The sequence below is a fragment of the Podarcis melisellensis genome (genome assembly GCF_964234715.1).
Source record: "Podarcis melisellensis genome assembly, chromosome: 5".
NCBI classification, from domain to species: Eukaryota; Metazoa; Chordata; class Lepidosauria; order Squamata; family Lacertidae; genus Podarcis; species Podarcis melisellensis.
Window position 1 is genome coordinate 73,414,600 of NC_138537.1, and position 25,295 is coordinate 73,439,894.

The following is a 25,295-nucleotide window of genomic DNA, read 5'->3' on the forward strand; positions in this document are numbered from 1 at the left end:
AAATCGTGCGGTGGTGGCGTGGCAGCAGCAGGAGGCCCCATTAGCTAAAGTGGTACCTCAGGTTAAGAACGCTTCCAGATTAAGAATGGACCTCTGGAACAAATTAAGTCCATAACCACTGTAGAGGTACCACTGTAATATGATATAGCTGGCAAGCATTGTAATAGTAAGATTTGGGGGTGGGGGACACCCCCCCAAGCCACCACCCAATGAACTTGTATATATCAAATACTTTTGATTCTTAGTCTGGCAGATTTAAAAATAAACCTGTTTAATTTTTTTTTTCTGCCAGAGGGTAAGATGGCCTATAAATAAATATTTTAAAGCAACATGTTTGCAAAATATTTATGCTGGCTTTTCAGAATTCTAATCACTGCTGCCAGAAAGCATTTATTCAAATGAATCACTGCATATACCACAGAGATGGAACTATGATTCAGGCATTATGTGAAAGCAGAATTTAAGCAGGGCCAGGTGTGGTTAGTCCTATATATGACATTCAGTGGGGCTTAGCCCCAAGGAAGTGAGTACAGGATTGCAGCCTAACAATGAAGCCTAACCACCAAGGGTGGCCCAGGACATTTTGCCACTGTAGGCAAAATGCCCCCAGACTCCACCCCCTAGTTATAAGCCCCTCCCTTCCCCTGCTATTCCGCCCATGCTGCCACCTTGTCTATGGCTGCGCTCACACTGTCCCCACAATGCAACAGCAAGGGTGCAGTGTGAGCAGTGAGGGCAAGGGCTCTGCAGCGTGGTTGCACAGGCAAAGTCAGGGTGGGACTGCCAGTGGTGCAATGGTAGGGAAGGGATCTGCCGCCTGAGGCAAATTGCTTCACCTCAACTTATGGAAGTGCCAGCCTTGCTAACCACATCTATTCAGGAAAAAAGTCCTTCTCTAAAAAAAAAAAAAGGTAGCAGATGGGTGGGTATTGATGACCCGCAGGCTCGCCTAGCCATTTTGTGTTTTTGTTTGCCATGGCTGTGAGAGGATGGGGTTCTTTTCTTCTTTCATTATGAGGCTTTGTTATTCTTCCACATCTCATTTGTATTGTGTGTAGCTGTAGCATCTGCGACAACAGAATGGAACACCCACAACTTCAGTGAATGAGGACAGCGTGCTCTTTCAGGCTGCTGACAATGTCTGCATTTCTATTTTGGGTGCTGCTTTAAAAAGTCCTGCGCAAGTCTGATACAGATATTTTGCCTTCCTCCTCCTACCTGCAACTGGCCTGAATCAATTATCATAGTGTTGGCGTTTCTCTGAAGCTGAAAATGGGTGGTGTGTAGCATCATAACGTTCAGCACCTTGCAGCTTGGATGGTATGATGACAGAAAAAGATACCACCCACCCCATGCATTACCTCTAGTTGGCTGAGAAACAGTTGGTGGAAAATAGCACTGTCACTGCCCAGCAGCAGAAGCAAGGAAGATAGAAGTTACCTGATCCAGGTGGCATCATGGAACAAGGGTGGAATATCTGGGTGCAGGAACTGGCATCTGAAAGATGCAGCAAGACTTTTTGAAAGTGTTGGTACCAAGAGAGTGTGAGGTCCCAGCTGGGCTATACTTCAAACATAAACATTTCTTAGATTGATAACGTAGGTAAGTGATTCTACACATGACCGGGGGGTGGGGGGAGGAGGGACAGAGACAGAGAGAGAGAGAGAGAGAGAGAAGGGGAGAGAAGCACCGGAATAGTGTTGTGTTTACATCTAAAACCTGCCCATTCCTTTTTGACTCAGACCACAAAATAGATGGGCTATCATGGATACATCGCTGTCATGGATGCAGGGGAATAGTGGGAAGAACCAGCTGGGCAACCACCAAGAGAAGGCGGCTCAGAGCCCGGGGAGTGGTGGTGGGACAACGATGAGTGGTCAGAGGGAAAAGACTGGAATGAAGAGGTGTCAGAAGCTGAGGAGGTAAGGGCTTAGTGAGCTAGGGGAACCTGTGGCAGAGGGAAGTCCAGAATCAGAGGCAGAAGCTGAAGCAGGAAGGTGGGGGAAGAGAGACCAAGACGAGTCCGGCTGGTGAAGAGTCACAGGTGTCTCCCCGTCCTACTGTTACAAGCTCCTCTCCCCATTTGTCTCCCAGAACCAGAAGAGGCATGAAAAGGGTGGAGGAGAGACTGGTGATACACAGACACAGTCCTCAATTGCCTGGAGGGGTGGGGAACCCCTGGAAAAGTGGGAATTTAGACAGCTGTGGGGAGGTGAGGACATTCAGTCTCAACATCTGCTTCATGGGGGCAAGACCTATCGGAGATGAGTTGCTGTGCTCATTAGGCCTGACACTCCTGTGTTGATTTTGTTTTTGCTAATAAAGAGTTGACTCCAACTTGCACAGTGTGATTTACTGCTGGCTCCGTCTTGACAATCGCTCACAGAACCTGGATCGCACATGAAGCCTAAGGACAGCAGCTGGATATTAAAAGTAGTTTAGGCTGTAAGCAATGTAAGGCTAGACTATTGCAATGCATTCTAGGTAATGTAGGGATGGAGGTCATGAAGCTAAACCAAAAGGGGGGGGGGCTGAACTAGTGGACCAAAGGAAGCTAAGATATTAAATTCAGTTTAGAGAGGTGTCTTGAATTCTTGGCATATTGTGACCCCCCACCCAATAAGAACATAGAGTATTCAGCATGGTTATGAATGCAGCCGGTGCCTTCAATGCAGTAAAACAAGAAATCCATGTGACTGAAACAAAGCAGATTAAGAATGGCATACTAAACAGGCCTCTCAAAAGGAAACAAGCAAAGTTGTTCAACGGCCTTAAATAATTAAAAAGCAAAAGTAGAAGCAGGGCAGTGGTGCTGGGAAACATGTGGTGTGCAATGAACCAGAGGACTGGCTTCATGGTTTTAAAACTCAGCTCACTGATCCTGTAGAGATGAGTATCAGGCAGCACTCCCTGTGCAAAAAGAAGATGCTGATTGAGAAGGCAGGGCAAAGCCCGAGTGCCAGTCTCTGGAGAGCCATGTAAAATTTAGACAGAATTAATAAAAGGGAAAGGAAGGATTGGAAAAATCATGAGAACAAACAATTAACTCTGTCTTTGCAATCCCCTCCGCAACATGCACATTAATTGAAAGAAAAGGGGGGGGGGAAAATCCTGATAGTTACATCTCCCCTCTTTTGAGGGTGTGTGTGTGCATTTCTAGAACTTTTTTATTTAGGGCTATCCATCAATTAAAGGTAGATAATGGATTGTTACAGATTCTTTAACTAACGAGGTTTTTTTAAACAAACAAACTAGAGTTAAGTGTTGAATGTCTAGGAGGCATCAAATATTAAATCTCAAAAGCATTCAAATGCTACATTCTACTGCATGTCTGCTATTACAGTCAAATAAAGAATGCCATTGCATGTCAATTATAAATTGTCAAGACTGGGAATGTTGGAATCAAATAACATTGACATGTGTGTGTATGTGCGTGTTATTCAATGACTATTTGGCTAATATTTAAGAACATCATCAGAACATTTGATGTCCAGGTTTGCAGATAATAATTTTGGAGAACAAATTAATGTCAGCTGTAACTTGGAACAGGGGTTTATTTTTTTTAATTGTAAACTTCTGTTTTAATAGCACAACTTATTTTCTTTTGAACTCCCTGAGATATCTGAAGCTTTGTGGGAGGTTTCATTTAAATGCTTCTCTCTTGGCTCAGTATTCAATTACATGCTGAGAAGGACTGTGTTCGTGATTAACAATTTAATGTAAACTATATCACAGGAGAGGTGCATTGGGCAATCTTCATACATAATTTACTACACATGGCAATTGTGCATCTGAGAGTCACCACCAGCTACTTATGAATGGGAAAGGACATAGAACTGGCCAAACCACAAGCAGTGGTGTCGTGGGTTTAGCTCTTAAAGCAGTGATCAGTTTGCAAAGGCTTTAACTCTGAGGTATCTGCAGCCTAAATGAATATCATTTTATTCATTCATTTTAGAGAGGTATATTTTGTCGTTCAATGCATTCCCCAAGTGGATTAAAAAAATAATCAAAATTGCAATAATAAAAGCAAATTAAATCTAAACAAGGAAAAGTTATCATAAATAAAACCGAAAGAACGCAACAGAAAACCAATGAGCAGAGATAAAGCAGAACAGGTTTAAAAGCCTGGGAAGGCAAAAGGACCTAGTACTGAAATAACCCCAAAGCAGATTCCAGATGAATCTCCTTAGGGAGAGCACTTCTTGGTTGAGGCACCACCACTGAGAAGGCTATAAAAGCTATCCCACCATGCCTTAGGTGTACTCTATGTAAGTACATGGCATGGGAACAGTCTCCTCAATACATGTCTACTCTTCTCTTTCATTCTGTGAAAACAGCATGTTCTCTATGCTGGGTAGCCCTCACTGTTCTCAGGGTTACTGATGCCACTATGCAAGGTGGTGCCATCCAGATGCTCATAATTAAGTCACAATTTGCCATGGCCAATAAGATTAAGTAGCAGCAGGGCTTTTTTTCAGCCGGAACTCACTTCTGGCACCTCTCAGTTGGGTTTTGGCATGGGCATCATTGCAATTCTAAGAGAACAAGGGAGCTGTTCCTGGTGAGTTCTGGCACCTCTTTTTCTAGAAAAGAAGCACTGAGTAGCAGTGTGCAGAAATGTGGCTGGGGACAGGAAGGACGAAGAGGAAAGTGTTACTTGGAGAAGATACTCGCGGAAACAACGGCCAAGTGAATAGTTGGTGGCTTAGTATTTGTCTCAGACACATCACATGCACAACTTTTGTCCAAAACTGAAAGTCCTAGTGATATCACTGATTCATAACCACAAAACAGAAAGATCATTAGCATTGCTACCAAGGAGGTCCTTTTCTTCTTCAGCCACACCTGAATTGTCCTACGTGATACTATCTGCCACTTATCTACTTCATCTCCCATGATGCAGCAACTGGTTTTAGACACAATCCCAGTTCTCTTTTCCAAGACTCTGACTCCCAGCTGATAACATGGCATTTAAGGACACACCCTTATTTCTACATCAGGGCTGTGACAATGAATGAAGGGCAGGGAATGGGAGGTTGGCTAGTGAGTGAGAAGCCCTATTAATGTGCTTTTATGATATGTTTTGTTTACATGGGTCAGGTGTGTCAAGTGATATCTTCTTGGCACCAGTCTGTTCTGCTAGTAAGCCTTTGCTGTCTCAGGTTTGCAAAAGTCACAAGCACAGATTGATTGTTGGCTTTTAGCTGCAGTGATTTATCACCTTGAACAATAGTGCTATGCTATTTGAGCTGAGTTAACGCCCCTTTCCCCCTCAAATGTCATAAGAAGTCTATTCCCAGCTATAGGGAAATGTACACAGGGGATAAGATTGCCACTTCCCCCTCACCTTGGACCAATTCTTATACCCTTAGAAGTTAATCAGAGATACTGCATCTCCAGGCCAGAAAGAACTTCACCAGCTTAATGTTTGCTTCATTAAAAGGCACAGGAAAGAAAGAAGTGAAAGGCGGTAACTCCAGTAAGAGAGCACAGAGGTAAAAAAATATTTCCCCTGGTTATCATCAATTTACTTTCTCATGCTTCTTCCTTTTCTTCGCTAGGTGAAGACAAAAACTGAATGTAGTATGGTTTGTTTGTGATATGAAAACAATATGGGGAAGCGAATAGTAAGATTGCCAAAGAAGTGGGCGGGGCAGGGGGGTGCCTGGCTTGACCCTGCTATTATTCCTTTAATAGCAGTTTGATCAGCAGGTGAAGCTTTTCACAGCATGGAGATAAGCATTATCCCCTGCTAATAGCTGTAGATCAAGTAGCTTTTAAAGGCACAAGAGCCAAGGCAAGTAGCTTTGCCCCACTCTTCCAACTTAGAAAACAACCTAGCATTGCGCGAGAACTTCAGTGCTGTGCTTGTGGCTGCAGAAGGTACCCCACAGCAACTGTGATCCCCCCTCTCTTTTTTATTATTATTAAAAATCCAAGTTTACAAAATGATACAGGAATGGGAGCTACATCACTCATCACTAATAATGTATTAAAGGTAAAGGGACGCCTGACCATTAGGTCCAGTCGTGGACGACTCTGGGTTTGTGGTGCTCATCTCGCTTTACTGGCCGAGGGAGCCAGCGTACAGTTTCCGGGTCATGTGGCCAGCCCTACTAAGCCGCTTCTGGCAAACCAGAGCAGCGCACGGAAACACTGTTTACCTTCCCGCCAGAGCGGTACCTATTTATCTACTTGCACTTCATGCTTTCGAACTGCTAGGTTGGCAGCAGCAGGGACCGAGCAACGGGAGCTCACCCCATCATGGGGATTCGAACCACTGACCACTGACCTAGGCTCTGTGGTTTAACCGACAGCGCCACCCGCGTATATTACATAATAACAAAAGGTGCTTGTGGTACTCATAAAAAGACCTTCCTGGATCCAGAAGTCATAAAATTGTAGAGTTGGAAGGGACACCAAGAGACATCTAGTCCAACCCCCTGCAATGCAGAAATCTCAACTAAAGCATCCATGACAGATTGACCATCCAACCTCTGCTTAAAAACCCCCAAGGAAGGAGAATCTACCACCTTCTGACAGAGTCTATTCCACTGTTAAACTGCTCTTACTGTCAGAAAGTTTCCCCCGAATGTTTAGTCAGAATCTCCTTTCTTGTAACTTGAAGCCACTGATTCAAGTCCTACCCTCTGCAGTAGGAGAAAACAAGCCTGCTCCATCTACCCTGTGATAGCCCTTTAGATATCTGGAGATGGCTATCATATCTCCTCTTATCCTGGATAAACATACCTAACTCCCACAACTGCTCCTCATAAGGCTTGGTTTCCAGACCGTTGGTCATTTTGGTTGCCCTCCTCTGCATACATTCAAGCCTTCTTTAACTGTGGCACCCAGAACTGGACACAGTATTCCAGATATGGTCTGACCAAGGCAGAACAGAGTGTTACTTCCCTTAATCGGGACACTATAGCAACTATCCCCAAGCTCTGGGAGGAAGACCTTTCATCGCCTACATACAGCCACCAAATCTTAAACAACTCCTCACCCACAATAATACAGCCTTAACATGGACACTGGTACCAGAGCCTGCAGTAAACCCAGATGCTAACTTTGCTGCCACATACAACCAAACAACACCATCACTAGATTCAACAATATCAAACATACCATCTCAGGCCTATTTAATTGCTCATCTTCTAACATTGTGTATGCCTATCCATGGCTTGGCTTTTGAAAAACAGGGTGTCTGGTTTACTTTGCTGATTAGAAACCACTGCTGTGGTCTATTAAGGCAGCCCCCCCCCCCAGCTGCAGGCACAGGAGGGGAAATACTCAGCTCCAACCCTAGCCAGCTCCACTCCTGGGAAGAAGAGGGACGGCAGGGGCAGAGGGTTTCCTTCCCCTGGAAGAGGCTGGGCTGTTTGCAGCTGCACCCACGTACTCATAAGGAGCAATATCTGCGAAGCGCAATAAAATGAGGTATGGCTGCACTGAGGTAGTTGGACCAGTAGTCTGGCTTAGAATAAGGCAGCTTCCTATATTTCTACACCAAAACTCTTATGTGAATGTGCCCTGGCAGTCAGACCATGCCAAAGAAGTTCCAGAGTTGCACATATGATGTGTCACACCGTGTGGTTATTTCTTCCTTCATTTCTTCATTTTTGAGCATTGAAAGAATAAGGAGATGCCAATATGAAATGCTATTACATACTATTCCCACCCCCACCTAATTCCCAGCTGAATCAATTAACAGAATAACTTTCAGTGGAGCGCTTGATAGTGCAGGCACATAACTTCAAAAAGAAAATGTCCGCAAGCAGAACTCTTGCAATGGGTGTCAGCAACATTATTATATTCTCTACCCATAAACAACTTTCAGGAAATCTCTCTTAAAATGACCCGATTTCGATACAGAAGCAGCGTGAGACTGGGAGAGGAAACTACCCTCAGTGTTGACCCTAGACATCCCCACTGCCCTAGAAGCTCTGCTCCCAAAGTAGATAATTTTGCCAGCAGTTCTTTGCCTAAGCACTCACGGTGTGCCCTCTTCTCACTGACAACTCCAGCCCAGAAGGCCTGTTGGAGCTGAGGTCTTCCTTGTCCCCTTGGAATTGACAGTTGTATAAGCAAGCAAGACTCCTTTAACTGAAGAGGATTATCTCACTGATACTGCAACTCCATTTAAGGCTTTGTTTGCAGTTGACTGTTGCTGAAATAACATCAAAATCTTGCTCCCCTAAATTTCTAGCTTGAGCTCCCTACAGATGCTAGCTACATCCTGAATTTCAGCCTTGCCTTGCTTTACCAGGATCTGGGCCTTGACTCTGCTCTGTGGAAACCTGTATTTCCTTCTTCTTTTCTCACCCAATTCTGCTCTGCTGGACCCTGAAATCTGGGCCATGAAATCCTCCCCGCTCAGAACCCTCTCAATGTTGTGACCATAATAATAACAACAGAACAGTGGGAAATTGTGGCATGCCTAAGTAGTGGAAGGCAGAAGAGAACTCAGAATAGGCCCCACAGTCATGATGTGAACCCAGTTTCTTCCCAGGCTCACAACTTCAATGCCAGGTATACATACGTCAGTGAATTGATTTCTAGTTCAGCAATCCGTCTTGCCCTCTGTGTTTCCATACATTTTTTTAAAAGAACTGCTTCACCCTTCACCTTACTAAGAAAAAAAGGAAGTTTTTTATTTAAAAATTGCAGAAGTACTCTGAGGGTGGAGAGAGACTTCTTGATAACATTTCCAATGCCAGTCAATACCAGATGACTCAAAACTGGGGAAGAAATTCACACCACCTGAAACAAGACTCAAAGTAAAACACAGCTATCCTTGATAGTCACACTTATCCCAATTTTGTGATGTGGTTCTCCTAACAAAAAAAAAAGTGTAAAGAAGTGTGTGTGTGTTAGATGGTAGTTTGCATAAAAATGCGTATACTGTACTAATGAAATTTAACACGCAGAAGTGCATTATATTGGGGAAAATAGCTTGCAAAACTGTATATATTCGGTGAAATGCAAGTTGATAATGATGACAAATAGTTGCAAGCCCCTTTTAACAGTTGGGGGGGGAATCCAAAAATTGATGTGGGAAGATGGTGAACTGTACAGTGGTACCTCAGGTTACATACACTTCAGGTTGCAGACTCCGCTAACCCAGAAATAGTACCTCGGGTTAAGAACTTTGCTTCAGGATGAGAACAGAAATCGTGCTCTAGTGGCGTGGCAGCAGCAGGAGGCCCCATTAGCTAAAGTGATGCTTCAGGTTAAAAACAGTTTCAGGTTAAGAACGGACCTCTGGAACGAATTAAGTACTTAACCCGAGGTACCACTGTACTTAAGACTGGATCACTGAGAATCTGGAAGTGAAATTGGCGGCTGATGCATCCATCCTTAACCAAGGCAAGATGCCTAAGTTGAAGGACAGGGTGCTCCCCACCCCCACCACCAATTTCATGTGCAGAAGCTAACCAAGCCGGCAGTTGGCTCTTTTAACACTAGCAATTCACAATGCCCTCCACTGCACCTGAACGCAGCAGGCTAGCTTAAGGGATGGAGGTCAAATGTCACCCCTCTAACACTTCACTGTTACCCTTTACTCTGCCCATCCCCCAACATTTGCTGCTTGAAGCAGCTGTCCACTCTGCCTAATGGTAGGGCCATCATTAAGTTACCCAGCTTCTGCCGCAAATATATATATGAGCTTAACCCTTCACAAGTGGCTCTCTGCGTGTGCCACTTTTCTAAATAAGTTAGCATCTGTCTTCCCGCTAAGGCAGACTTCTGAGGTCAAGGATGAAATTGCATTTGAACTTGGGTCTTACAGGCTCATAGCTCGTCCAGTCAGCTACTACAACTACTTAAGCAGTGTCCAATTCAGGGGCATCTGCATACTTCATGATCATGATTCCCAGACAGCACCAATCCACCAACAAATGTTTATTTCCTTCTTAGCTAGTTTCCTTGAAAATCTAATTTTACTCCACACAGTGAACAAAGACAGAATGAATGAACAAGTGAAAACCGCCTGTAAGAAGATTAGACAGCATCAAGGAATCCTATTTATAGTCAGTTTCCTTCAAGGAGACTTACCTATTATCAAATCTGGGAAGGTATGTTCACAAGACATGGCAGAAGACAAGAAAGCAGTCTCTACCAACTGAATAACATTTCCCCATTTCTGAGCGAGGGTGGTAAGAAAGACAGATGCCTTAATAGTGGTTAAGCATGCTGTGTGAGAAGAAAGAAGAGATGGCAAAAGACTTGTTTCATCCATAATTACACAGACTGGCTTGTTCTGGCCAGCTGCCTTAGGCATGGTGAGCTCAGCTTGCCAGGCTAAGAACAGTGTCACATTCAATATCCTTTACTATTTGTTCTAAGTCATGAATGGGCTGAGTGCCTAGATATACAACAGGGCTGAAGCAATTTAAAGAAGTTTGCAGCAGCATATAGTGCATGCTTGAAATAAGAGAACGTAAAAGGGTTTGAGCATTTTCATTTCTTTGTAATGGAGACACACTCATTTTAAATCCTATATATACCGGTGTATATATAGTGCTCCCTACTTCAGGGACATTGTTATAGTGTTATGGCTCGATACCTCCCCGAGAGTAACTCATGCAGAGCATAGTGGGATTTACTTCTGAATAAACATGCATAGGATTGCACTGTGAATTTTCCTTTTTCGTCTTCATTGGAGTACCTTTTCCAATATCCATTTATTTACGAAAGCACAATTCACAATCCTGTTTCAGGAGACAGCACTCATGCAGACAACATTAATCTGTGAAGCAGTGTCAGTTTTCTCACAGCTAGCAACATGCCCCAAATTTCATGGCTGCCTGCATGTCAACTGCAAAAATCAGACCTGTCTCTCTAGATACATTCCATGTTGCTATACTGCTTTCTTTTTCTCCCACACTCAAAGACACACATAAACACTGATACACCACTCATTTAAGCTCCCACACTGCAGGTAGGTGGGTCTTGGCTGACAGTACCTGCCAAAACATCAGGGCCTATTGAGAAACATGCTCAAGCTGTGAGCTAAACAAAAGACTACTGAACAGGTTACTTCCTCAGTTGACACTGCAAAGTAGCATTCTTATTACAATATATTAGCAGAGTGATAATGAAGCCACTTCTCCCTCGTTTCCTCCTACACTTCTCTTCCGCAGATAGCAAACTCAGTTCTCTGATCCTTCCACATCTATAATGGTACAACTCATGCACAAGAGGCAGACACCAGCCCCTAAGCCGTGAAGACCCCTAAACAGCCAATAACAACTGAGAATGCTCAGTGGGAATGGAATGATTACAAACAGCTGGAGAGGGGAAACAGAAATGGGATGGGGGGATGGGAAACTTGCAGCCCTGCCAATGCTACAACTCCCATCATCCTTGACAGTTGGCTATGCTGGCTGGGGCTGATGTAAGCTGGAGTCCTACAACATCTGGACTGCCACAGGCTCCCATCTATGTCCAATACTAGTACTGGAGCTGATGCAAGACTTTTTCCAGTCCTAGGCTGCTTTTTAAATACAGTCATATCTCGTGTTACATTTGCTTCACGTTGCAGCTTTTTAGGTTACAAACGCGGTTTTCAGGTTTACTTCTGGGTTCGCTGCACGCACAGAAGCGATCTGCGCACTTTGCGCATGTGCAGAAATGCTCTATTGCATATGCGCAATAGCGGCGCTCTACTTACGGGCTTTTCAGGGTGCAAACAGCAGCCCGAAACAGATCGCATTCATAAGTAGAGGCACCACTGTAGATGATACGCAGAAAGCTGAGTATCCATAGGATGGGGCAGAGCCTGTCACATTCACTCCACATATTTAAAGAACTTGGTTTCTCCCAAAGAATCCTGAGTCTACCCCTTACAGAGCTAGAATTTCCAGCACCCTTAACACACTACCATGCCTAGGATTTGTGTGTGCTTTAAATGTGTTGTGTGGATGTGACCTTAGAGACTCTGTTGAAGCAGGTGGCTCACTTGGAGCTCTCCATGGTGCTGCTTTGCCACACTGTTTTCTGTGGAGTTCTTGTCAAGGTCACAGCTGAACAATTTGCTGATTGAACAGGCCTGGCCACAGCAGTCTATGTGAACTGAGTGTGCAGGCTTAAACACTATCCTGAATCCTCTGCAACACACAAGAGCCCTTAGCAGAATGGCAGGTGTTCCTTGACAAACAAGCTCATGTAGAATAGGTATCCTGAACATCTGAAAGCTTCCTTTCTGCATAGTTCATTGCATCCGGGCTACCACCTTGGAGGGGTTCTGGCTCAAATATTTGGCACTTGTTATGCTGAAGGGCCATCTACAGCTAGTGTTTTAAAACAACAATACATTCTTGTGGCTGAAACAAAGTGTACCTCTGGTTCTCTGGGGAGATAGAAAGTATGAACTAATATAGAAGCAGGCATCAAATTAAGGGGGAGAGCTTCAGCTCTTGGCTGGTCAAGTAAATAAATCATTTTCAGTGGCAATCCTACTTTATACTCAGCATTTGCTGCTCACTGTTTAATCTTCTTTTCTCTTCTCGGTCGGTTGGAATATTCGGTGGTATGTTTATAAAGAAGGAACCTTGATGCAACATTTCTAGAAAATGAAACTGCTTCAACTTTAAAGGGGGATTACTCATATTTACAGAAGGTAAAGCTAGCATTGGCTACTAGTCACAATGCCTGTATACAATCAGAGGCAGCAACACTAGTTGCTGGAGGTAGATGGTGGGAAGAGAGCCATAATCTGACACTCCAACCACTACATCATGCTGACTTTGCATTGTTCCCCAAGACCAATAAATATTGTCTGGCCTTTGGAGTTAGCAATTATATCTGGTCACCACCAATTCTTCCTCACCTACAAGTCCTCTGGCATATGTAGAGAATTTAGGGGTGGAACTGTGTCACTTTGTGCTGGGCTCTGGAGACATATAGAAGAAGAGTGAGGGATTCCTGCTGCTCTTCAGTGCCTCTAGTGAAGGGTTTTCCAAACTTGGGTCCAGCTGTTTTTGGACTACAGCTCCCATCGTCCCTATCCAGCAGGACCACTGGTCAGGGATGAAGAGAACTGTAGTCCAAAAACAGCTGGAGACCCAAATTTGGGAAACCCTACTTTAGTGCCTGGTACAAAGTAAAACTAATCCCTTCCATGGCTTATTCCTTCAGACAGCTGCTTATCTTCCTGTTGTGGCCTATCCAGGTGTAGTAGGTAGGACAGGCATGTAGAATCAGTGTTCCTTCAGATGTTGCTGGGCTCCATTCCCATCAGCCCCAGTCTGTGTGGCCCAAACTCAGAGGGTATGGTAATCAAACAACTTCAGGAGATAAGAGATAGTTACCCTAGGACAGCTTCCTCCTTGGAGGAAACAATAATTGTGGCGTTGCAGATACAGTGCTGAACAGAAATCTTGGTTCAAATCCCATGAAGCAATTTGGGAGGCCTTATAACAATCAGTACTTCTCAATCTAACACACAATATTGTGAACATAATGGAATGCTATTCCTAAGACCCTGCTACCCTGCGTTCACTGGGATAAAAGGAAATGAGAATATAGCTCTTAATTATGTCAGTCATGTATGTCACATAAAGTACACTGTTGCTGGGGATTTTTTAAACCAATGGTAGATGTGGAGACTCATTAAACATTAATATAGGCCTGTGGTTTAAAGTGCAGAGTGCAAGCTAATTAGCTGGTTGTTATCTCTTGCTGTTTACAATGAAATCCAGCAATCTTAAAAAATCTAGGACCATGACTAGGTCTTGTTTTTGCCATCTAAGTTGACACAAAGATAACCCTGCATTGTTACCTGTCTGCCTGGAATTGCCCAATGTATTATGATAATTAGGGACATGTTTTTAGCAAGCACATGAGACTTTCAACTTAGTGTCATCAGTTGGGCAAATATATTACTGGGATCACAATCAAGTTAATAGGACTACTTAGGTAAATGTTTGTGAAGTGCTCAAGTATGCCTTTTCATACAGACTTTGCCAAACTGAAACTCAGACAGCAATTAACTAGTTACCTGGGAATATGACCGACTAAACTCAGTGGGACTTACCTCTGGGTAGACATATATATTAAGGTTATCAGACGCCCCCGTTTCCTGGGGACAGTCCCCGGATTTACAAATCAGTCCCCATACAAAATCCATTGTCCCCGGATTCATTGAAAAAAAAATCTGGTAATCTTAATATATATGATTGCACTGTTGACCTGCCATTCATGGTATCTTTATTTACTATGGATGTAGATTTTTGTTGGGGGGGGGGCAGAACCACAGTTACCTATGTATTTTTATTGATTTTTGTTGGTTTGGGGGGCATGATTATTTGCTTGCTGACAGACCATAAATTGTAACAGGCCACAACTAATGTAGTAGGGTGTCTGGAGGTGTAAGAAGCCCAAGTTACAACCCATATTCACTTTATGAAGCTTCTGGATTATCTTGAGCCAGTCACTCTATATTAGCCTGACCTAGTTTGCAGGGTTCTTATGAGGCTAAAAGCACAATTCTAAACACTTTTAAGAAAGGGTGTAACATGAATGTAACTAGTGAATGCCAGGGTTTGTTTCTTTGTCCTACGCTACCATGTCTATGATAAAGAACCCAGGGTCTTAACTATAGTGCTATGCGAATAAGGGTGGATTCTGTTCTCAGCCCTGTGAAGTATGTCAGGCTGAGAGTCAGTGACATGCTGAGTTTCATGGCTGAATGGGGATTTGAACCCTGCTCCCCCAGGACCTATCCCAGCACAATAAGTACTATACCACATTGACTCTTAGGATTCGACTATAAATTGGCTTTTCCTGGAAGTCCCCACTGCAGCCCAATTTATCTCAGAAATCATGTTTTTACATTTGAAATATTAGATTCTTCCGATTTCATCACAAGTTTTGGCATATATTGTGCTTAGACTGCCCCAAAACAATTACTCTCATGATGACTCTCTGAGCAAATAACCTTGTTGCATTCCCCTCCATAAAGGTGAATTACTGGCCTTCTTTGTTTGTTCTAGGTTTACCTTTAAGCTGCTTTTAAATGGGCAAGATGGCCTTTCTCGTGACAGCCTTGTGATGTCAGAGGTCTAGGAAGTTCCGTAAAGGTGGCACATTGCACGTTCAATAACCTTGCATTCCTGTTGGTTTTAATGGGTATTAGTCACAGCAATAAAGCATGTCCCAGTCTTTGCAAGGGCACCAGACACCTAAATAATGTGTATCTGAGTCCCACTTAGAAGTAGGGATGGGAGAGAAGTTCAAATCAATTAAAGACAAACTTATCAAATTTGTACCTTCCAAAACAATATGAGAAATGGAACACAGCCATCCTTGGAAATTAGCATTTTTCTAAATTTACCAATGTGGCTCCCCAGACAAGTAATGTGTACAAAAATGCACATACTAAGGAGAAAACGTCCACAAAAATGCACCTATTAGTAAAAATAGCATACAAAAATGTGTTATACTATGAAAAAAATGCCTTGCAAAAATGTGTATATTGGACAAATTTACATGCAAAAACGTGTATACGTATTAGAAATTCACACTAAAATGCTGACAAATTTTCGCAAGCACTTAAAAATAATAACAATAACAAACTGATGTGGAAATATGGTTGGTACAATGTGAAACCAAAACTGATAGATTTGCCCATCCTTACTTGGAAGTAAGTTGGAGATACTTCCAGTTAATCCAGTTTAGGGTGGCTAAATGTGTCCCCCACCAGAGGCACTACCCCTCCCCCTAACATCCCAAAGAATTTGCCATTTACTTCATTCTGTCTAACGATAGGGCTGGCCCTGCCTCCTTATCCCATGCCTGAAGACTGTTCTGGAGAGAGCAGCCTCTGTTGAACGTCTGTTAAGTGGTTGCTAAAGGAAAGCCAACTTGCCAAGAAAAAGATGATAGCGATGCATTATGCTGCAGTTGTTTGGCACACATACTCTTTGAGCTGATGGGTTATTTAGCCTACAAGACCCCTTTCAACTCTTTGAGGAAGTATCATTGAACTCAGTAGGGTAGTGGTTTTCAACCAGTGTGTCATGGCACCTTGGGGTGCCTTGAATGGTGGTCAGGGGTGCCATGGGCAATACTGGCCTCTGTCCCTGTTTCCTTTCCTCCTCTGATACCCTCTTGCATCTCTGCCTCCCAAAGGCTTGCACAGCTGTTTGTTGCAGCAGCCCTGGCTACAAGCTCCTCAAGCAAATGGTGCTTCTGGGACTGACCAGGGGGTGATGGTTGCCAGGAGCTGAAATGGCCTCGGAGTAAGCAAGCAAGCGGGCGAGGGAGCCCAGCCAGCCAGTCTGCCTGCCCTTGCTGTTGGGAATGGACAGACAAGTCCCAGGCCCCTGTGGGGCAGTGTGAGGAGACACCTCTCTTTGGGGAGGGCAGCTTAGAGACCAGGCCCGGAGAACTCCCAAGGTGGGGGGAGAGAAGAGGAGGCTGAGGGAACACTCCACAAGGGAGGGTGTTCGAAAAAGAGTGAGAGGCTGCCAGCTCTGCAGGGGTGCTGCAGAAAGAAGGTCAAGGGAGCCGTGGACACAAAAAGGTTGAAAACATCTGCAGCAGGGTTTTCACATATATAATACAAACACACCGGAATGAGTTACATATCCCCTGCCACAGCTAACTCAGCGTGTTCCTTTTATAGTAAAAGAACTATAGGGTTACTGGCCCTTCTCCATGCATTTATGGCTCATAGAACTATAGCTGCCACCAAGCAGGGGAAATCCTCCTCAGTTTATGTATGGTAAAGTTGCCAGCTTTGTTGTGGCTGTTTTGGCCCTGCTCCGTTACTTTTAATTACTGGCTGGCTTTGCAGACATTCGGGAGGCGGCGCTTTCCTCCTCACCTTGATCTCCATCCTAAAAGGACACTGTCACCTGCTAAACTCTCACACTGATGTGACAAGTGAGAAACCCAAAGCAAAGGTTGGCACCTTGTCTGGGATGGAGAAAGGAAAGTCAGGAGGAAAGCTCAGAGCTCTCTGCAGTCCAACCTTGTGCTCAGTTACAACGAAGAAAGTCTGTCTGAATTCACCTGGGCTTACCTGCAAGTAACTGTGTCTAGGAAGGGAGGGGCCTTAATTTGGACAATTGATTGCTCTTCACACCTGCGGATAACTCCGGCATGTCCTTATGCATGTTGATATATAGGTATTGATATAAAGGTCCGTATAGCTAAAGCCAAGGTTTTTCCAGTAGTGATGTATGGAAGAAAGAGCTGGACCATAAAGAAGGCTGATCGCCGAAGAATTGATGCTTTTGAATTCTGGTGCTGGAGGAGACTCTTGAGAGTCCCATGCTCTGCAAAAAGATCAAACCTGTCCATTCTTAAGGAAATCAGCCCTGAGTGCTCACTGGAAGGGCAGATCGTGAAGCTGAGGCTCCAATACTTTGGCCACCTCATGAGAAGAGAAGACACCCTGGAAAAGACCCTGATGTTGGGAAAGATGGAGGGCACAAGGAGAAGGGGACGACAGAGGACGAGATGGTTGGACAGCGTTCTGGAAGCTGCGAACATAAGTTCGACCAAGCTGCGGGAGGCAGTGGAAGATAGGCGTGCCTGGCGTGCTCTGGTCCATGGGGTCATGAAGAGTCGGACACGACTAAACGACTAAACAACAACAATTATAGGTATGGTTGGGGGCGGGGGAGAGATAGACAAAAGTGGCCTTATGACATTATTAAAACCCAAGAAGAAAAAGAAGAAGAAGAAGAAGAAGAAGAAGAAGAAGAAGAAGAAGAAGAAGAAGAAGAAGAAGAAGAAGAGAGGAGGAAATTCATTCACTTCGGTCCCTGCGCAGGATACAGCCCATAATCCTCCTCCTCCTCCTCAAGAAGAGCATCCTCTCTCCTTCCCCCGCCCGCCTCCCGGCCTCGGTCACGTGACCTGTGGCGGCTCCTGTGCGGCTTGTCCCAGCCAGGGGAAGGACAGGCTGGGCGGGGTGTGGCGCTCTGGAGCAGCCAGCCGGGAGGGCGCGAGCCGGAGAGGAGGCGAGGGAGAAGAAGGAGGGAAGAAGCTCGGCGCTCGCGAGAGGCGGACTAGGTTGAGCCAGCGCTGCCCGCGCGCAGGTTCCGAAAGCGCCGCCGGGGGCGAGTCGCGGCGCCCCCCCCCCCGGCTTGCGCCCCTCTGGGAGAAGTCTCTCCTCCTGTCAGGTGAGGCGCGCGCGGGTCACCCGGAGAAGGCGGCGAGGAGCGAAGGGGGAAGCGGGGAGCTGCGAGGGAGGGGCCAGCGAGGCTGGCGGGTCTCTGGAGGGGAAAAGAGATTTAATTCGGAACTGTGGCAAGCTTCGTTTTCTTCTTCAAGCCAGTCCGTTCCCCTTTCTTGACTTGGAGAAATGTCATACAGTCTCTAAGCACGGGAAGCACTTGCATGGTATTAAGCACAGAACAGCAGTTATGTTTATACACAGTGTATATAAGCTGTGCAGTTCGTATGCATCACTTAAACTACTGCCTCGGCAGATATACAGCAACTAAAGGAGACTGTGCAACTTGCCAGAAGAAAGTTTTCGCCATTAACTTGTATTAGTTTTGTACCCACTTCTCCCATTGGTGAGAAATCTGTGGGTAGCACTACCAATTTACAGTGCAACGCTGCACGTGTCTGCTCTGAGGTAAGTGTGCGTGGTTACAGGCAGGGCTTTTTATCAGTCTGAGCTCAGTTTCTGCACCTCTCAGGTGGGCACCATTGCCATTAGAAGAGAACAAGGGAAGCGTTCATGGTGAGTTCTGGCACCTTTTTTTTCTAGAAGAATAGTTTTCTAGAAGAATGGTTACAGTAGTTTACCTGTAGTTTATCCCTCACAGTTGCACTTTCCGATCAACCCTTAACAAACTACAGTGGTACCTTGGGTTAAGTACTTAATTTGTTCCACAGGTCTGTTCTTAACCTGAAACTGTTCTTAACCTGAAGCACCACTTTAGCTAATGGGGCCTCCTGCTGCTGCCGCGCCGCTGGAGCATGATTTCTGTTCTCATCCTGAAGCAAAGTTCTTAACCTGAAGCACTATTTCTGGGTTAGCGGAGTCTGTAACCTGAAGCGTATGTAACCTGAAGCGTATGTAACCGGAGGTACCACTGTACAGTGCCTAGGGACTGAGGTAAAGAATGTCATTCACTTGTGCTTTAATGGTATAATGTGGACACAGTTTTGGTTTCCTTTGGGAGCAAGAGCACTCTGCAGACCTTGCATCACTTCCATTTTATTTAGCACATTTACATTCCAACAACGGGCAACAAAATCACTAAGCCTGCATCCCAGAGAGTAACAGTGTGGACCCCTGCACCCCATTCCAGATTCTAATCCGGTTAAACTTGAAAGTCCTTTTGCCCCTCTCAAAATTCAGAACTGCCAACTGCTTCCTTTTCTTACACCTGTTTGCAGAGCAATGGTCTTAGACTCGATGCTGCAGGTATATTGGCCATTCAGAAGACCAAACAAACATCTAGTGTCCTAAATGCCAGCTCCCACTGAGGAAAATTGCCTCTCATCTGTGGCTAGTAATAAGCAGTCAGCAGAAGGAAGGAAGGAAGTATGGATGGTCACCAAGTAGCTGTAACAATGTTCTTGGATAGCAACAAAGTACAGTAACATTACTCATTGTTTTTTGGTCTTTCCCACAGCAATGCTTATATGGCTAGTTAGGGAAGATGTTAAAGCTGCTTCCCACTTAACAGATTAATTTCTAAAGAACTACATCTGCCTGGAAGGCATATTTGCCCCTGAAAGTCCTCCATGAGTGATGTCAGCTGTGATGAACAAGCACTCTGCACATGTCCTGAGACATATTTTAAATGACTTCTGTGTCTATTCCAGGAGCCATCTCTGATGTTGTATAGTGATTCCAGAACTAAGGCCTTGTGAGCACCACACAAATTGCACATTGTTCTGCTCTTTTGTTTTTCTTTTCAAGGCTGGTAACTCGTATTCTGCAAAACCAGTTTCAGCACTCCCACACCAGTAGGATTTTGCTTTCCTTTATGTAGTATCTTGTAAAGTGCGCACAAATCTAGCCAAAGTAAAACACACTTAAGCTCCATTGATTTGCTTAGGCTATATTCTCCTCCATTGTATTAACTCTGGCTGGATGGTGCCCAGTATTTCCAAAGTGTCTTGGAAGCTGCTAAGGGAAAACAAGTATAATGAATTACGTGTTACGCATTATGTGAATTATGTATTATGTGACCTCTCCAATAGCTAACTCATGGGATGCTTACAATACAGAATAAAACCACAGCTGCAAGTGAATACATACTAATAGGACATTTATGTCCTGACTCAATCCGTATTTATTTGCAAGTAAGGGCTCATCCATACGTCTGTTTGCACTGCAGTTTCTAGGCACGGGTCCAAGTGTTCTTTTGTCCCACTGCTTTCCCTTGGGAAAAGAAACACCAATCAGGTTTTCTGTTTGAACCAATGCCTGGAAGTCACGAACATGTGCCTAGAAATTGTGACACAAACAGAAGTGCGGATGAACCCTGCAACACACTGGGTTTTTACTCCCATGTAAGACTGCAACCTTAAATCATACATGAAATTAAATCCCATTCAATTTAGTGGGCATTTCTTCTCAGTAAGTGTACATAAGAAGATAATGTTGCAAGTGTGCATAGGCAACCTTTTTTAAAATAAAAAACAACAACACACCCACACACCTTGCAATCCAATCCTATACATTTCCACTCAGGAGTAAATCCAGCAGAGTTCAGTGAGGCTTGCTACTGCTAGCTGGGCAAGCGTGTATAGGATTGCAGCTTGATGGTCTAAAACTGGATACAGAGAAGTAAACAACGAACAAACTGGAAAGAACAACGGTATGAGTAAATTGATAAGTGTAATAATAATAATAATTTATTATTTGTACTCCGCCCATCTGGCTGGGTTTCGCCAGCCGCCCTGGGCGGCTTCCACAGAGACCAAAAATACACTAAAATGTCACACATTAAAAACATCTGAAAACTAAGACTAAAAACTTCCCCAAACCTCATTCCTTAAGCAGACCATGATCCAGGAGTCCTTATGAATTACTTCATCGCAATGATGTTTAAAAAGGGGGGGGGGGAGAATGGCGCGCTGAGACTACCAGTAAATGTAATAATCTAAGTATACCTAACTAGGTTCATTGAGTCAAGGGGTTGCATTTAACTAACTTTTATTCACAGTAGACCCATTGCAATTCATCACCATGACTAAGTTGGATCCATTCATATCAATGAGTCTGTTCTGAATAAAAGTTGAATACAACCCAGTGAAATGTTTTCCTATATAAGGGCAGTTGAGCATTATTATTATTTTAAAAATCCTATTTATTCCCGTTGGAATATGCTTAATTTTGGCTGGAATGTGCCCTAGGGTTTTTTTTTGTTTTGTTTTGTTTTGATATTACATTCTTGCATTGTATTTGCAAGCATTTCTGATGAAAGTGCTTGAAGTATGGTCAGGGTAGCAGTTTTAAACTGGTGTGCTCACTGGAAAGTGAAGAAAAAACAGGTTCACTCATTTGTAGGTTTCATCGTTAGGCTGACTGTAGACCTTTGACAAAGATAGCAAACTTCTATAAAGAAGCTTTTCTTTTAAAATGAAGTATAGAAATGGCATGATACATAATGTATAGAATTGCCTTTGCTATGAGATGATTGGTTACTATCAAGTTGTCTATTACACCCAGCACCGCTGCTTTCTAGAACATTGCACACTGAATCCAAGTTTTGTTACTGATTGTGAATCATTTATGCATTTTTAATAATTTAGATAAAAGTTCTTTATGTCCATTTTATGACGTAGCTGCAACGAAAAGATGGGATGCTTGCAACATGGCCATTTTTATCTGATAAAAATTGAAATGGAAGAAGCAAGATACAACCTTGCACTTTTTTCCACTTTCATTAATCATTTAGAGCTCTCATAATGGAAATTTGATACACCACTTCCATGGAACACCAGGGACTTATATGCTTATATTATAGGAGAGAATGAATCCATAGACACTGGAAAGGGCCTTCCATTTTTTCAACCTGCCAGAGTCTTCTTGAGAGAGCTGGCTTCTCTTTGAATAATGCTCAGAGAAAGCAATTTTCACAGCTTTACTCAGGCAGTTGCTTTCCTTGTTTAAGCAGAAGCTTAATGACTTTGGGATCTATTAAGCATGTTTCATAACATATTTTCTAAATGTTTCCTGCTACAAACTTATTGCCTTGACCACGTTTTGAATACTTGGATAATAGTAAGGGTGAATTTTGAATTTGTTTTGGGTAGGCTGATTTTACATTTCTTTAAAAAAGATGTACATTAGTGAGATATCTTTGGAAACATTGTAATTCTGAATAAATTAGGGGATTTTCAAAATGTCATTTTCATCAAGTTATTGATTGTGCTTTCCTCTCTCATTAAATGAGCTTTGACTCCTGCTGTGAACTAGCATATATGTACCTTTGCAGTTTTTTAGAGTGGCTGCAGTTCATGCCATTCCGGTTGATGACCATGCATGTTGTGCCATTGGAAAGCAGCAAGAATAGAAAGTAGCAGCTCTCCCTGCTAGTCCATTTCCCAAGCCACTCTGCTGTAATAAGCACAGTTATTGATTGAGAAGCTAGGATGGAGGAGCAGAGGCAGCATATCCTCCATTGTTTCATTGGACTTTCCTTCCCTCCTGTGCTCTTCTATCAGTCTCCTCCATGTATTTCTGCACTGATCTCCTTCAGCTTCTCAGACAGCTTCTCCATGGGGCAGTGGGTGCTACAGTCTCCGTGGGTGGAAGTTATGATGCTTCTCTGCAACCATTACTTGTTAAAATTGTTTTCTTTCTAACAGGAATGATGGGCTGCAATTACTTCAGTAGAAGCCAAGCTTAGGAGCTGAGATGTGGCTTCAAACCCAATGCTCAGGATATAAGAAAAGATAGCAGTTTGGCATTTGAGTTTGGAGATAGCTGAGAGATTTGAGATGGGAGTATGTTGGACTGGGAGCAGCCTGCAGGGTGCCCTTCCTGTTGCTTTGTGGAAACTGAAGCAGGGTTGGCAATTATATTGCTTGCTTTCAATAGTTTGTTCGCTTCTAATAGGGTTGATTGTTGGCATCCGTCTGTCTTGAGTCAATGGAGTGTGCCCTTGGTGGTGAAGAGAAACTGCTGTGTTAACAGCACCAAAGTGACCTCCATGGGGCGGAAGCCTGAGCAGTGTATATGGAGATGTTGGGCTGTCCAGAGAACAGGACCAGCCTCTCAGCCTCACTGATGTGATCCAATGGAAAGCTGAGCAATACGTTTGGCACCAGCTTGGCTGCAGGAGTTGCTGGAAGGAAGTGTAAAAGGTGCCATCCAACCATCTTAGGGACTCCACTCTGGATTTGTGTGTAGGATATACTCCATAGCCTTTTCTTCTCCCAAAGATATCCTGCAAGGCAGTGGAGGTGCAGGGTGGGGGACCAAAGGTGGACAAACTACCCCAGAAGGCGCAAGTCAGAAAGGAGGAACTCTGTTGTCCAAAATCCTCCAGAAGTGAGAACATTTTTTCAGTCAGAGGTTCGGAAGCTCAACTACAGAGATTCTAGTTGAGGCTGGCTGTGGAGGTCCACCAGGTGAATGAGCAGCTAACAAGCTTGGACTGCGGGTTATTCTAGTCAGCAGCTGCTAATCTGCTTTATGTGTCCTGGAGCTTGCCAGCAGAGATGGGAATAAAAGGCTAAAGGAATCGCTTCAGTGCTGGAAAACTGCAAAGGAGAGAGTGCAGCAGGAAATGCAACAGTGGCAGCAGGCACTGGAAGTGAGTGGGCCGGAATAAGACTAGTTGAAACCTATTTATTAGATGCCTTACAATATGCCATAAATAAAGTAACCTGCAAACCTATTAAGGCCTTACTAGGTAGGATCTGGTCCCTATAGCTGGAGTACCCCTGAGATAGGACCTATGGTTGGAGTAGTTGAGGAGCCTATATGTAATGGAACCAAAGGGTTACGAAGGATAGTTGTCCTGAGTATAAGCAGCCGAGATGATGAAGAGAATGAGAAGCTACTGAGAGCTATCTTGAGTGGATGAGGCTTGGTGGTCTGGCAGAATATACCCCACCCCCCGCCCATTGATGCAGCAATGAAACTGCTAGCACATTTGCAAAGCTAGGCAGGGTCCTGCATGGTTTCAAACTCAATGGGGGGACAGCATGTTGATATTCCTGCATTGCAGAGGATTGGACTAGATAACTTTTGGGGTCTCTTCCATCTCTGCAGTTCTGTGGCTCTATGACCTCTGGATAAAGACTGTTCAAGGCCTTATATCAGCACTCTAGTCCAGAGCATGAGTCAGAGAGGGCCAATGATGTGGGCTTTCTGTAAAATACTGAAAAGGATTTTATTCATATGCAAATAAAGGTAGTAATTTGCATGTTTATTTCACTTGAATTCAGTAAACAGAGCTAAAAGCTTTGAAATTGCCAAGCTTAGTATTGTATTCACAATTGGCTGTCATTCATGGTTACTGAAGAACTTAGGAAATGGACCATTTTCCACGGGGGTGCAAGGAATAAAGCCTTGGAAAAAGTTCTGCTCCACATCACTGGAGTGGGTCAGTTTAAAGTGCATAGCCTACAGTAGCGCACCTGTCAAACTTATGCTGGTATATGGTTCCTGAGTGTGCCCATTCACTGTTTCCACTGTGCAGAGTCCCCTCCACAGTGTGATGCACTTATGAAGGGAGGCACAACTGTGCAGATGAAAGGGAAACGAAACATAAAGAAACAGGGACTAATGGGGTTAAATAAAGGGAAATGGTCTGGACACAGCCTTAGGAAAACAAGTCATTTAGTTAATGACTGATTACTGGAGAGCAGCTGAGTGGTTGTGGGGGTGGGTGGGTTTGTGTTAGGCTTCCTGAGAAGAAGGTATCTTAAAACATGTGATTTGATATCTTGAAAGCAAATGAAGAGAAGCTGAGATCCGAGCTGCTAATATATAGATTAAGAGCAAGGCAAAGCATAGTTTATGGGGCATGGTGGCCACATGGGCATTGACTTGGTATTAGGGGTCAGATCAGGATAAGCAATAGCAATTTGTGGGGAAATCCTTTGCATAATGGAGGTATGCTTATTAAAGCTCTGCAACTACATTCCCGACAACTTTGAAAAAGGGAAGCAAAGGGAACAATTGGCAGGATGAGATTCCCACACTGTGTGTTCTATGGATAGTGCAGAGATAAGGGAGCTGCGCAGTCAATAATACTTGACATTTATATAGTGGCTTTAGAGTGTTTAGAGAACTTCCTACACTATATCAGTGATGTTACTGTCAGTTTCCTTCCTAGTATGTCTATTAT

At 44.0% G+C, this 25,295-nt stretch overlaps 1 protein-coding gene across 1 annotated transcript in view; it reads left to right on the top strand.

Moving 5' to 3' along the window:
* Window positions 1–17,983: 17,983 nt before the first annotated feature.
* Window positions 17,984–25,295, top strand: part of RHOBTB1 (Rho related BTB domain containing 1) — a 54,021-nt gene continuing 46,709 nt past the window's right edge. The window contains exon 1 of the mRNA XM_081913615.1: window positions 17,984–18,143. The gene's annotated coding sequence lies outside the window, so the exon portion shown is untranslated. The remainder of the gene's footprint in view (window positions 18,144–25,295) is intronic.